This window comes from Mustela putorius, unplaced genomic scaffold, assembly GCF_011764305.1.
Source record: "Mustela putorius furo isolate JIRA1106 unplaced genomic scaffold, ASM1176430v1.1 tig00537224_pilon_pilon_pilon, whole genome shotgun sequence".
Taxonomy (NCBI): domain Eukaryota; kingdom Metazoa; phylum Chordata; class Mammalia; order Carnivora; family Mustelidae; genus Mustela; species Mustela putorius.
The window spans coordinates 46,992-61,144 of record NW_025422365.1 but is presented as its reverse complement, the minus strand read 5'-3'; the positions used below and the strand labels follow the sequence as shown (position 1 = coordinate 61,144).

The window sequence follows — 14,153 nt, the reverse complement described above, 5'->3', positions numbered from 1 at the left end:
CCATTACAGCTCCAGCTAATCTCTCCAATTTAAAACAAAGATGGAAGCGATCTGTTTTTAAATGGTATGATTACTTAGCATCCATTTTTGTTCCATCTGCGGGACTAGAGGATGTCATGTGGCATGTAGAAGAGCTTAATAAATATACTACAAAGGCACTCAATGATTCACTGAATAGCATCTCCCAGCTTAATACCGAAGTGTCACAGATATGCATGGCAGTCCTACAAAATAGGATGGCCTTAGATGTCCTGACAGCAGCCCAGGGTGGCACATGTGCAATCATGAAAACAGAATGTTGCGTATACATCCCAGACTATTGCAAAAATGTCACAGGAATAATAAAGGATATGAACACCCAGATTAAGGCCCTACAAGATCCTTCTCTCTCTATCAGTAAATGGTTAAGTTCCTAATTTGAAGGAGGGCTATGGTCAAATCTCCTTTTCGGGCTTCTTATTCTTATCGCCTTATTAATCCTAATATGTTGCTTTGTTCCATGTTTCTCTACTTGGTGCCGAGACTCCATTGCTACAATGACTACACCACGACAGACGATCCTTGTCGCGTGCGAGGACGCCTCTTCACTGTCAGCGCTGGATTCAGCTGCCTCCACCTTTCGTAACTCCCTTATACGTTCCTACCCTGACCAATATTGACCCGAGCAGGTAGGGACAGCTCTACGCCCCTATTCAGCACAAAGGAGTTACAGAAGATGAGACCTTCCACCTTCAACCACCTTAAAGATTTAAGGGTCAAAATTGTTCAGGGGGGAATGATGAGGGAGCAGGAGGCTGGCTGAGGACACAGCAAAAGCTGGTGCCTTGCACCCCCTCTTCACCCACTCCCCTCCATATGTGTAGCATTCCTCAGGCACCCCTGACTGCCATAAAACGATAAATAGCTAACTTGCAGGGATCACAATCCTGCAGAACAGGAATCTCCCTTGCCCTACAAGATGTCCTAGAGACCTAAACAGGGAGGTTACCTTATCAATAGCACAAATTTCCAGAGGCAAATAACTCTTGGTTCCTGAAGCCCTAATGTCCCCCTCCCACCATAAACTGGAGGAGACTGGGGTAGAAAGGAATGTAAATGATAGCCAGATCATAATGCCCCACCAAGAATCCCCCAATTATCTTGATGTTAGTGCCTGACCTAAAGACGACATTGATCAAGGGCAAAGGGCAAAGACTCCCCTCCCCGGCACCTTGTAGGCCCTCCCTAACATGTGAGAACTCTGTTGAACCTCCCATTCCTTCACCACCTCCCCCCAACCGTGGGGTATATAACATGCCCACCCTCACAACCCGGGGCAGCAGCTCTTCCTGCCCACGGGTCCTGTCCCCGTGCTTTAATAAGCCACCATTTTGCACCAATGACATCTTAAGAATTCTTTCTTTAGTCGTCGGCTCCGAACCTCCTCACCCCACCGAACCTGACTTAGGTTCTGGAACTTCATCAAAGGTGCACCCTGGAACGCTTTTGAGCAATCAGGAGTCCCCACCCAAATGAAAGAAAAAGAAAGGGAGAAAAAAAAAAAATAAAAAGTAAAAAAAGAGAGAGAGAGATAGAGAGAGACAGAAAAAAAAAGAAAGAAAAGATAAGGCTCAGCCCAAATGAGCCCCAAGGTAAGATTTATGAAGTATACAAACAAAAACAAACAAAAAGATTGATAAAAGTATATGAAAGGATATATATATATATATATATGCAAAAAAAAAGTATAAGATATATAAGTGTAAGTATAAGATTTATACACTACCAAGACAAACACAAATACACAGAATCACTGGCGGAAGAAGAAGATGGGAGAGTGGTTATAAATTCTCAGTGTGAGTGAGGAAGGTTATTTTGATTCTTCCTGGATGTATCTTGATTTCTTTGTTAAAGGACTGAACTTTACTAAGATAAAAGGGGACTAAAAATTGGTTTACCTATAGGGGTAGCATTGATTGGGGAAAGGGGATTACCTTGAAGTTTAACTCTATATGACTATTAAAAAATAAAAATTTTCAAATAAATAAGCTAAACTAAACTAAAATTTAAAAAAAAATTAAAAAATAGAAAAGCAAAAGAAAAACACAAGTATATGTATCAAAAAGTTCAGGTTAAAAGAATATTATGGAATTTGATGTATTGGACATCTCACTGTGATGGTAAATAGGTTAAAAAATTATCTATATAAAAAAAATGAACCAGCAAAGTGGGAACGAATTAAAAGTAAAAGTTGTATCTATGAAGTAGTGTTGGTTGTTCTCTTGCCCTCTTTCTTTTTTCTTTTTCCTTTTTTTACCTGGTGGCTTTCTGGGGGAGGGGACTTCCAAGTGGGTTTTCAGGCATTGTTCTCTGAGTTAAGCCTCCTGCCCCCCTCAAGGGAGGTGGGCTCTGAGGAAACAGGTTTTTCAGGCTTTTGTTCTCTGGAGGTTTTTATGTTTGTTTGTTTGTTTTCTCTTGCCTTGACAGCTTTTGATGGTTTTTGGAGGTTTAGAGGAAAGCAAAGTGCACTCAGACCTCCCTCTCAGAGAGAAGCCTCAGTCTGTTCCCCTGTGAGTGCTCCAGAGCACATAAGTTCCCCCTTGGCTGCTAGCAGAGCACATTCTGAGTTGCTCAAAATAGCAGAGCACATTCTGAGTTTGTGGGGACACAGGAACTCCTGCTTGTACCCAAAACCACGACAGTGGCAGCTGTCTGGGCAGCTCCAGACCACTAGAGAGGTTCTAAGCAGCGATCGCACACTGAGATTTTCCCTCTGGCCTGGGCTGGGAGTGCCTGGTCTTTCTGGGTCTGAGAGCGCTGGGTTGGCACTGTGTGCACCTTTCTAAGGGGAGGGTGTGGGGCACGTGCATCTTAGGCACTGATAGCACTGTGTGGTGCTTGAGTGGAGTGTGCAAAAAGGCTGTACATTTGCTGGCTGGCGAGGCTCCCAGCCCCTCATGGGAGCCAGACCCCATGCACCAGGGGTGTCTGTCCTGGGTCTGGGGACTTAAGCCCCTGTCCCTAAATGTCCTGATTCCCACAATTTCCCCCCAAGATCCTTTGCTCTTTTTGAGTGCTTTCAACCAGACTCCAAGTTAATGCTGGTCCCCAGATGCAGGGCACTCTTGTTTTGGGGTTTTACTTTCCAATGGGTCACCTCTGGTGGCTCCCTCCCCCTTTTGTTTATCTTCCATTATCAGTAGGAAGTTCTCACTCTGCTTTACCTGCCCACTGGCATCTTCTGCCCCAGTAGCAATCCAGATGTGTATAATTCTGATCTCAGGCTGATTTCACGGGTGATCGGAGTTCTTTGGTAGGTAATCAGCTCACTTTAGGGTACAGGTTGAAATCACCCCCCTCCTACTTCCCCACAATCTTGTCTCCCCCCCTAGAAAAATCAAAGGTGGTTCTTTGAAAAAAAATCAATAAAAGCAATAAACTTCCAATCATGGCAACCAAAGGAAAAAGAGAGGAGACACAAATACCAGTATTAGATATAAAAGAGCGGTCATTACTAAGGATTAGATACTAAAAGAATAATAAGGAAATATTATGAACAACCTTAATCCCATGAATTTGTTACCTTAGATGAAATGGACCGATTAATTCCTTAAAAGACACAAACTACCAAAACTTAAGTAACATAGAAATAGATAATATGATAAGCCTATATGTAAGGAGAAACATAAATCAATAATTAATAACTTTCAGGTGCCTGGGTGGCTCAGTGGGTTAAGCCACTGCCTTCGGCTTAGGTCATGATCTCAGGGTCCTGGGATTGAGTCCCGCATCGGGCTCTCTGCTCAGCAGGGAGTCTGCTTTCTCCTCTCTCTTTCTGCCTGCCTCTCTGCCTACTTGTGATCTCTCTCTGTCAAATAAATAAATAAAATCTTTAAAAAAAAATTAATAACTTTGAAAAAATGCAGCTGGGCCCATTGGTTTCACTGGTGATTTTAGCAAACACTTATAGAAGAAATGATATTAATTCTCAACAATTTCTTCCAGAAAATAGAAACAAAGGGAACACTAATTCACTTTGTGAGGCTAGCATTATTCTTTTTCATAACTAAATAAGTGCTAATTATTTATTATTTTTATTATCATTTATTACTGCTACTACTATTACCATCATCATATATACCTCCCTAATATATTTTTTTAAGTTTTTATTTAAATTCTAGGTAGTTAACATAGAGTGTAATATTGGTTCAAAAGTAGAATTGAGTGATTCATCGCTTACATGTAACACCAAGTGCTCATCCAATAAGTGCCCTCCTTAATGCCCATCACCCCTTTACTCATTCTCAGCCCACCTCCCTCCATCAATCCTCAGTTTGTTATCTACCTTTTAGAGTATCTTATGGTTTGCCTCCCTCTCTTTCCCCCTCCCTTCCCCTATGTTCTTCTGTTTTTGTTTTTTAAATTCCACATGTGAAAGAAATAATATGGTTTTTGTCTTTCTCTGACTGACTTATTTTGGAGGCTAGCATTATTCTTATATATTTCTTTTCTAAGAAAGAAAAACTACAGAACAATATCTTTCATGAACATACATGTAAAATCCCTAACAAAATATTAGCAAATCAGCATCGAGAATCTATAAAGAGCTTAGCAAATTCAACACCCAAAGAATAAATAATCCAACCAAGAAATGTGCAGAGGACATGAACAGACATTTGTTCAAAGAAGACATCCAGATGGCCAATAAACACTTGAAAAAGTCTTCTACATCACTTGGCATCAGGGAAATACAAATCAAAACCACAATGAGATACCCCTCACACCAGTCAGAATGGCTAAAATTACAAGTCAGGAAATGGCAGATGCTGATGAGGATGCAGAGAAAGGGGAACTCTCCCACCCTGTTTGTGGGAATGCAAGTTGGTGCAGCCACTCTGGAAAACAGCAGGGAGGTTCCTCAAAAAGTTGAAAATAGAGCTACCTTATGACCCAGCAATTGCACTACTGGGTGTTTACCCTAAAGATACAAAGGTAGTTATCTGAAGGGGCACGTGCACCTGAATGTTTATAGCAGCAATGTCCACCATAGCCAAACTATGGAAAGAACCTAGATGTCCATCAACAGATGAATGGATAAAGAAGATATGTGTGTGTGTGTGTGTGTGTGTGTGTGTGTGTGTGTGTGTGTGTGTATAGTGCCTTATATATAATGGAATACTATGCAGCCATCAAAATAAATGAAATCTTTCTATTTGCAATGACATGGATGGAACTAGAGGGCATTATGCTTAGCGAAATCAGTCAGTTGGAGAAAAACAGCTATCATATGATCTCCCTGATATGAGTAAGTGGAGATGAAACATGGGGGGTTTGGGGTAGAAAAATAATAAATGAAACAAGATGGGATTGGGAATGAGACAAAACATAGGAGACTCTTAATCTCACAAAGCAAACTAAGGGGGTCCGGGGGAGATGGGTAGGGAAAGGGTGGTGGGGTTATGGACATTGGAGTGGGTATATGCTATGGTGAGTGCTGTGAAGTTGTGTAAACCTGGCAATTCACAGACCTGTACCCCTGGGGCTAATAATACATTATATGTTTATAAAAAATAAAAAAATTGGGGCGCCTGGGTGGCTCAGTGGGTTAAGCCGCTGCCTTCGGCTCAGGTCATGATCTCAGGGTCCTGGGATCGAGTCCAGCATTGGGTTCTCTGCTCAGCAGGGAGCCTGCTTCCTTCTCTCTCTCTCTCTGCCTGCCTCTCAGTGTACTTGTAATTTCTCTCTGTCAAATAAATAAATAAAATCTTTTAAAAAAATAAAAAATAAATAAATAAATTAAAAAATATATATATTAGCAAATCAAAATCATCAATATTTAAAAAAGATTATACCCAAGACCAAGGGGGAGTTATTTTTATATTATAGCAATCATATTAAAAGGAGGTAGTATAATGTAGGGACTAAATTCATGTATGTTGAAATCAGAAAATAATTGTGTTTGAATATTAGACATGATTCTAGCATAGTGACCTTGGCTCACATATTTAATCTCCATGGTATATAATATTAGTATCTCTAAAATGGGGGTGGTAATTGTATAAATGAGGTAAAAAGCAGGTGCAGTGTTTTCACAAATAGCCATGAATGTGCTTCTAAAAGAATTCTAAATAATTCTTAATAAATTTGTTAATAACTATTTGTTTTTCACTGGTATTAATCTAAATGATAATTTATAAATAGACATTAAAATGTTAGAAGATACTGCTTTTCCTTGAAGATATATTTATGTTATATTTTATTATACATTGCATTATTATACATTGCTTTCCATTTACTTACTTAACCAAACTTCTGATACTTCTTCATTCTCTTAATTCCATACCATGAGAATTAAAAGAAAAACTCCCATGATGAATGGCCTGGGGACTAAGGTCATGGAATCATCAAATGGTCACCAAAAGCTGTTAAGTTACTGTTAGAGCTGGAACAGTTGTAAGAAGCACTACCAATATAGCACCAAAGAAGGAAATATTTTTTTTAAAAGATCCAATAACAGTAAAAATATTGCTTTCTGGTTTTTGTTTTTGTTTTTGTTTTGGCCAGGTAAGTGGAGATGATATACATCAATTGCCTGCTGAAAATATTGGCTATTTTTGTCATACTGGTAATGCATACATTTATGGCACAACAGTATAAAGCTTCTCTCTCTCTCTCCTTCCCTTTTTTTTAAAATTTGCATTTCTAGTTTTGAATTCAACAAGCACTTATTAAACAGCCAGTTGCACCAGTCTCTCCAAGGGAAGTGAGAAATATCATTTCAGGTTGTATGCATTGCTCTATATGCTTAGATTAGGTCTTAATATACAGGGAAATTTCTGAGTATTGATTATATTACATTTGGATAGGGACTATAAAGGACCTTGGAAATTGGTTATAATGTGAATAGCCTTATACCTGCCATATGTTCACAGCAATTTCTAGAGCAGCGATTGTTTTTTATTCTGTCGGCATTAGTTTTAAATAGAAATAAGATGCAAAATAAAAGTCTTTACCACAAACCATTATCATCAGTTACCCATGCACTTATATATATACATATGCATTCCTGCATCCATCTAACCACTCATCATCTTTCCCAAACTCTTAACACTTAAATGGGTCAAGTTTTAAGACTAAGACACAGTCCCTTCTCTCAAGAAGCTCATAGACATAGTAGGAAAGATGGAGAGACTATTTAATTGTAAATTATACTATTATGAAAAGTTTATTAGGAGAAGTTGGCAAGTCTGACATGAAAGCATAGAGGAGGAGTATATAATCCAGACTGGAGGAGAGAGAGACATCCTTGAGTAATTGTTGCATAGGTGGAATGAATTTTTAGAATAAGAAGTAGTTAGCCAAATGAAAACAGTCAGGACATATTTAGTGCAGAACAAAATTATGGGTAAACCAGAGCATTCATGAGAGTGTAAAGGGTGTCCTTGTAGTTCATGACATGATGTTTATGAGGTGAGGGGGAGGTGGGCTGTAGACGGATCTCAAGAGTTTTTATATGCCAATCCTGTGATGTTGAGAGAGCAGGAAAAAGTAATGAGGAAATTTAAGCAGTGAGTAGGCAACAGAAGATGCAAGAAGTATTACATTAGTATGTATGTTAATTGCCTCTCTTAAAACAAGTGAGGAATACCTCACTTGTTTCTTTTCTTTTTTTTTTAAATATTTTATTTATTTATTTGTCAGAGAGAGAGAGGGAGAGAGAGCAAGCACAGGCAGACAGAATGGCTGGCAGAGACAGAGGGAGAGGCAGGCTCCCTGCCGAGCAAGGAGCCCGATGTGGGACTCGATCCCAGGACGCCGGGATCATGACCTGAGCTGAAGGCAGCTGCTTAACCAACTGAGCCACCCAGGCGTCCCACCTCACTTGTTTCTATTCCTCTGTCCTTTTTCTGTTTTTCTTTGTCCCTGTCCCTTCTCGTTCTTCCCTTTTCCTGCCACTTCCTACCCTCTCCTTCCTTACTAGTATCCATCAACTAAACAATAGATATATTTTTTAGAAACTAGCAATAGACTGCTCGCATGAGATTTTATCATGGCTATAAATCTCTGAGAACATTGTTAAAGTGGATGTTGTGATACTTAGTGACTATACGATTTACATATTTGTAAGAATTTACTTCAATTTTTAAATGCTTATTTGAATGATAGTGACATCACTACAATCTGAAATTGAAAGACTGCACATCTTGAACCCCTTATTTTGTATTAAAAAATCATACTTTTAAAAAAAGATTTATTTATTTATTTAAGAGAGAGAGAGCACATGTGCACTGGCTTGTGTGACAGAGGAGGGACAGAGGGAGAGAAACTCTCTCAAACAGACTCTGCTGAGTGCAGAGCCCTACTCAACATGCAGGGCTCCATCTCAGGACCCTGAAATCATGACCTAAGCTGAAACTGAGAGTTGGATGCTTAAATGACTGAGCCACCCAGGCATCCCATTAAAAAATCAGCTTTGCGCAGTGGCAATATCATAGCCAATGAGGTTTATCTGAGGCGTGATTATTGCTAATTGAAAAAACATCATTTTTAAGTCAAAAGCAATATAAATTATTTTAGACCATTTAAACAGTACAGAAATACTGACCTCAGGAAGAGAAAGTCAATAATATCTTACTTTTCAGAACTTATGATTTATCATATTTTGTATTAACTTTCGGAGAAAACATTTTTTATTCAAACACAAACTTTCATATTAATTTTATGCACTTTCTTGTGTTTTGCTTAAAATTTAAATCTTTCCAAGATCTGTATGTGTAGAATCATTTAGTTGATTTTAAGAGCTTCATAGTATTCCTATTGATATATGTACAAGATGTGATTAATACCTTCTCACATGGGTCAACATTTTATGTATACATGTATGTATCTATTATATATACATACATATTATATGAATATATACACTGCATACTAGGAATAGATTTGTACACTTTAAATTCTAGTAAATATTATCAATTTATAATCCCTTCATGAAGGCATGAGTAACTTTTATATAGAAACCTTGATAGTACTGAGAATTCTCTTTCCCTTTCTCTGTTAATCAGTAAAACAAAAATTAGTGGAGGTTGATGATGATCACTGATGATAGTGAGACTGAACATCAATAAATATGTTTATTTGCCAGTATATGTGTTGTTGTTGTTCCTGGTGTTAGTTACCTATGCATGTCTTCCCACTTTTTATTTTATTATTTATTTATTTATTTATTTATTTATTTATTTATTTTTGTCTTTCAATTTTTTTTTTTTTAATTTTCAGCATCACAGTATTCATTGTTTTTGTACCACACCCAGTGCTCCATGCAATCCGTGCCCTCTCTAATACCCACCACCTGGTTCCCCCAACCTCTCACCCCTCCCACCACTTCAACCCTTCAGATTGTTTTTCAGAGTCCATAGTCTCTCATGGTTCACCTCCTCTTCCAATTTCCCCCAACTCCCTTCTCCTAACTCCCCATGTCCTCCATGCTATTTGTTATGCTCCACAAATAACAGAAACCATATGATAATTGACTCTCTCTGCTTGACTTATTTCACTCAGCACAATCTCTTCCAGTCCCATCCATGTTGCTACAAAAGTTGGGTATTCATCCTTTCTGAAAGAGGCATAATACTCCATAGTGTATATTGACCACATTTTCCTTATCCTTTCATCCATTGAAGGGCATCTTGGTTCTTTCCACAGTTTGGCAACCATTGCCATTGCTGCTATAAATATTGGGGTACAGATGGCCCTTCTTTTCACTACATCTGTATCTTTGGGGTAAATACCCAGTAGTGCAATGGTAGGGTCATAGGGAAGTTCTATTTTTAATTTCTTGAGGAATCTCCACACTGTTCTCCAAAGAGGCTGCACCAACTTGCATTCTCTCCAACAGTGTAAGAGGGTTCCCCTTTCTCCACATCCCCTCCAACACATGTTGTTTCCTGTCTTGCTAATTTTTTCCATTCTAACTGGTATAAGGTGATATTTCAATGTGGTTTTAATTTGAATCTCTCTGATGGCTAGTGGTGATGAACATTTTTTCATGTGTCTGATAGCCATTTGTATGTCTTCATTGGAGAAGTGTCTGTTCATATCTTCTGCCCATTTTTTGATATGATTATCTGTTTCGTGTGTGTTGAGTTTGAGGAGTTCTTTATAGATCCTGGATAACAACCTTTTGTCTGTACTGTCATTTGCAAATATCTTCTCCCATTCCGTGGGTTGCCTCTTTGTTTTATTGACTGTTTCCTTTGCTGTGCAGAAGCTTTTGATTTTGATGAAGTCCCAAAAGTTTATTTTGGCTTTTGTTTCCTTTGCCTTTGGCCTTCCCACTTTTTAAACTTAAATCTCCTCTTTGTGGAGTTACTATAGTATTTTTCATAATACTCTGATTGATGACAATATTTTTCCTTCCTATTGAAATACATCAAATTAAGGCAGTTTGCATTAATAAAAGAATTTTTGATACTTGGAAATGTTTTAATAAAGAGAAAAACAAGGTAAAATACCCAATTTTCCTACTAAGAAAAAAAATGATTTTTTTTTCTTTTTACTAACTTTTATGTTTGTTGTTAAAGTATTTTTATGTATTTTATGTAGTTGGGAACATGCCAATTGTGTATTTTTTTTTTAATATTCCACAATATCCACATTTTAAAATATGCCCACATTGTGTGCTCAAAATCTTTAGATGGAGTTGATTACAGGTCCTTTTGTCATGCTCACTAATATTCACCTCTGTGATTATCCCATTATCCTTGCTTAATTTTGCTATATTTTATCTTAGTTTTTGTCTGTAATATTCTCCTTCCATTGCTCTTTTGGTGGCTCTTCCTAGCACAACCCTGCAGTCTTTCCTTTTAGCTACAATACTTTCTTCATGTCCATAACCCTCAGGATTCCCATTAGTGGCTGGCCTGACCCTCCAAGTCTGTTCTTGGCCATATTGGGATCATGATGCTCCCACCTACTTATGCTGCTTTCTTGCTGAGGAAGTGCAAACTTGTGACATGCAGGAGACTGGGTATGATGTGGGGGGTAGCAAGGGAGGAATGACGACATAAGAAAGAATGATGACATAAGAAAAAATGTTAGTAGCGTGGGGTCTGGAGAAAATATTGGTGTTGGCAATGCAAGTTGAGAACTCATGTTATTTAATTCAGATGTGAAATAAGCCTCAATAATTTGATTTGGTTTAATGATAAGGTAGTTGAGAAAATTATGTAAATAACAAATAAGTTATCATATTAGATTGAAATCTGTAACATTGAAACTTAATTTTGGGGCTACAGAAAAACGATACTATTTGGTTCAAACTAATAAATACACAGAGCCCAGAGAGTAACAATTTATTGGTAAGCATTAAAGATAAGCAAATTTCTATTTTTTTCTAAACATATAAGTTTTAAGAATGGGTTTCCTATTCATTTTTTTTTTCCCCTCAGATCTAGGGTTAGGGCTAAGATACATGCCTAGTATCCTGCTGTTCAGAGACCTCTGCAAAGGGTTAGGCTTAGGGATTAAGATTTACTATTCATTTTATTTTATAACCAGTTCTTTTTATTTAATGAAAATTATTCATATCTTTTCATGGTATGAACTTTTATTTCAGTATACAAAGTTAAATCCTTCCTCAGGCGGAATTACTATTAACAATTTAATTCTCTATTGTGGACATTTAGATTATTTCTAATATTTTTAAAATAAATATGGTGTTGATAGATAGCCCTATAGCTTCTTTTTGAATTCATCTATTGTAAATTTAAGCAAATTTTTTTGAAGTGAGATTCTTGGTCATAAATTAAGGAAAATTAAAATTTTTTGGTATGTATTATTGTTATTTCAAACAATTCTGCAGTTTGTTTTATTAAAGTATAGTTGATATACAACATTATATTAGTTTCAGGTGTACAGTATAGTGATTCACCAAATCTATACCTTACACAACGCTCACCATGATAAGTACAGTTACCATCTGTCACCAAACATTATTATAATATTATTGACTATATTCCCTAGCCTGTATTTTCATCCTAATCACTTACTTATTTTAGAACAGGAAATTGTACTTTTTTAAAAAAAGATTTTATTTATTTATTTGACAGAGATCACAAGTTGGCAGAGAAGCAGGCAGAGAGAGAGGAGGAAGCAGGCTCCCAGCTGAACACAGAGCCTGACACAGGACTCTATGCTAGGACCCTGGGATCATGACCTGAGCCAAAGGGAGAGGATTTAACCCACTGAGCCACCCAGGTGTCCCAGGAAGATTGTAATTCTTAATTCCCTTCATGTACTTTGCCCATCCTGATACCTCTTACCCTCTGGTAATCAACCATCTCTGTATTTATGAGTCTGTTTTTTTTTTTAAATTGTTTGTCTTGCTTTTTGGATTTCACATATAAGTGAAATCATTTGGTCTTTCACCTACTCTATCTTGACTCATTTCACTTAGCACAACACCCTCTAGGTCTATCAGAGTTGTTACAAAAGGCAAAAGACAAGATCTTATTCTTTATTATGGCTCAGTAACACTCCCTATTCCAGTGTTAGTCCATATATATGTTATATGTAGCCTAATATATATACATATATATATTTTCATATATATCTATTCATTTATCAATGGACACTTAGATTGCTTCCATGTCTTGTAAGTAATGCTGCAATAAGCATAGGAGTGCAGATATCTTTTTGAATAGATGTTTTTATTTTCTTTGAGTAAATACCCAGTACTGGAACTGTTGAATCATATGGTATCTCTATTTTTCATCTTTTTTTTTAAGCTTTAAAATCACTTTTATTGCTGTATAATTTACACAGAATAAAATTCACTAATTTTTAAATATACAATTTAGTGACTTGACAAATATATGCAGTTATGTAACCACAAATGCAATAAATGCATTTAAAATGTAGTTGGTGGCTAATTCTTATTTGGAGAAAGTTTAAAGAATAAACAAAATCCATAATTTATAAAGGGAAATGTGGATATATTAAATCTAGATGGTTAAATGTGGAAAAATTAAATACTAAATAATAGAAAGCATGATTAATGAGTGTATTTGATTCTTCACAGCCTCATTCATGAAAAATCATCAATATTTTAAAAACGTAGGTAACTTGTGAGAGCAAAATGGCACTCTGGTGTAATCTTATTTACATTTAATTGATTACTGTTTTACTTTTCATATGATTATGATTAATAGCCATTTTGTTTTTGTTAATAGTTTTCATGTTTTATTCATTTTAAAATTGGTATGTTATATTTATGAAATGTATCTGGAAGAAGTAATTTTATATTAAAAAAGTTAATAATCTGTCTGATATTTTCCAGTGTTCTTACTTTTATTTTTATAGTGCTTTTATCTTCATACAAAAATATAAATGCATATATCTATATATACTATCCTTCTGTATCTATGTATAAGTACATGTAATATGATTTTGATTTTAATGTCTTAGTTACTATCAACAATTTTCTTTTGTTTTGTTAATGAAGAATGTTAAGAATGAATTTTCCAGGGCAGCCTGGGTGGCTCAGTTGGTTAAGTGTCTGCCTCTTGATTTAAGTTCAGGTCATGGTCTCAGGGTTTGTTGTAGGATCTAGTTCTGCATCGGACTCCACACTGGGCATAATGCCTGCTTAAGATTCTCTTCCTCTCTGCCTGCCTCTCCTCCTCTCTCCCTCTCCAAAAAAAAAAAGAATTTTTCCATCTTAATGTCTAAGTATTTATATATTTCTTTCAGATATTTTTAACATTTAAACATCCATTAAAATTTCCTTGAGTTCATGTTGAAAGGCAAAAACCTGCACTTTTCAAAGTTCATTTCCTTATACCAACTGTTGATCGAATAATTCACCTTGTCCACACTGATATATGATTCCTCAATAATCTCCTGAGAGATCACTAAGTTTACCTTATGGTTTTTATTCAGTTCTTTGCATTGAAGCTTTGGTGACTGACAGAAGAAATACACCGAGCTACTCCTTAAAATCCCCAATAATTTTCTATTGCTTTTAGGATGTAAGGCAAAGTTCAATTCATGGATAACAGCTTCCATCCTGTCTGGCCTATTACAATTATTCATCCAGCCTGATTTCAATTATCCATCCTCTTGCCTTGCTAACCTTCCTGTCTCACTATCTTTGGACATGGTGTTCCTATAGT

At 36.8% G+C, this 14,153-nt stretch overlaps 1 pseudogene; it reads left to right on the top strand.

Annotated features, from left to right (window-relative positions):
- The first annotated feature begins 8,448 nt into the window (after window positions 1-8,448).
- LOC123389941 lies at window positions 8,449-8,581 on the top strand (annotated as a pseudogene).
- The last annotated feature ends 5,572 nt before the right edge of the window (window positions 8,582-14,153 follow it).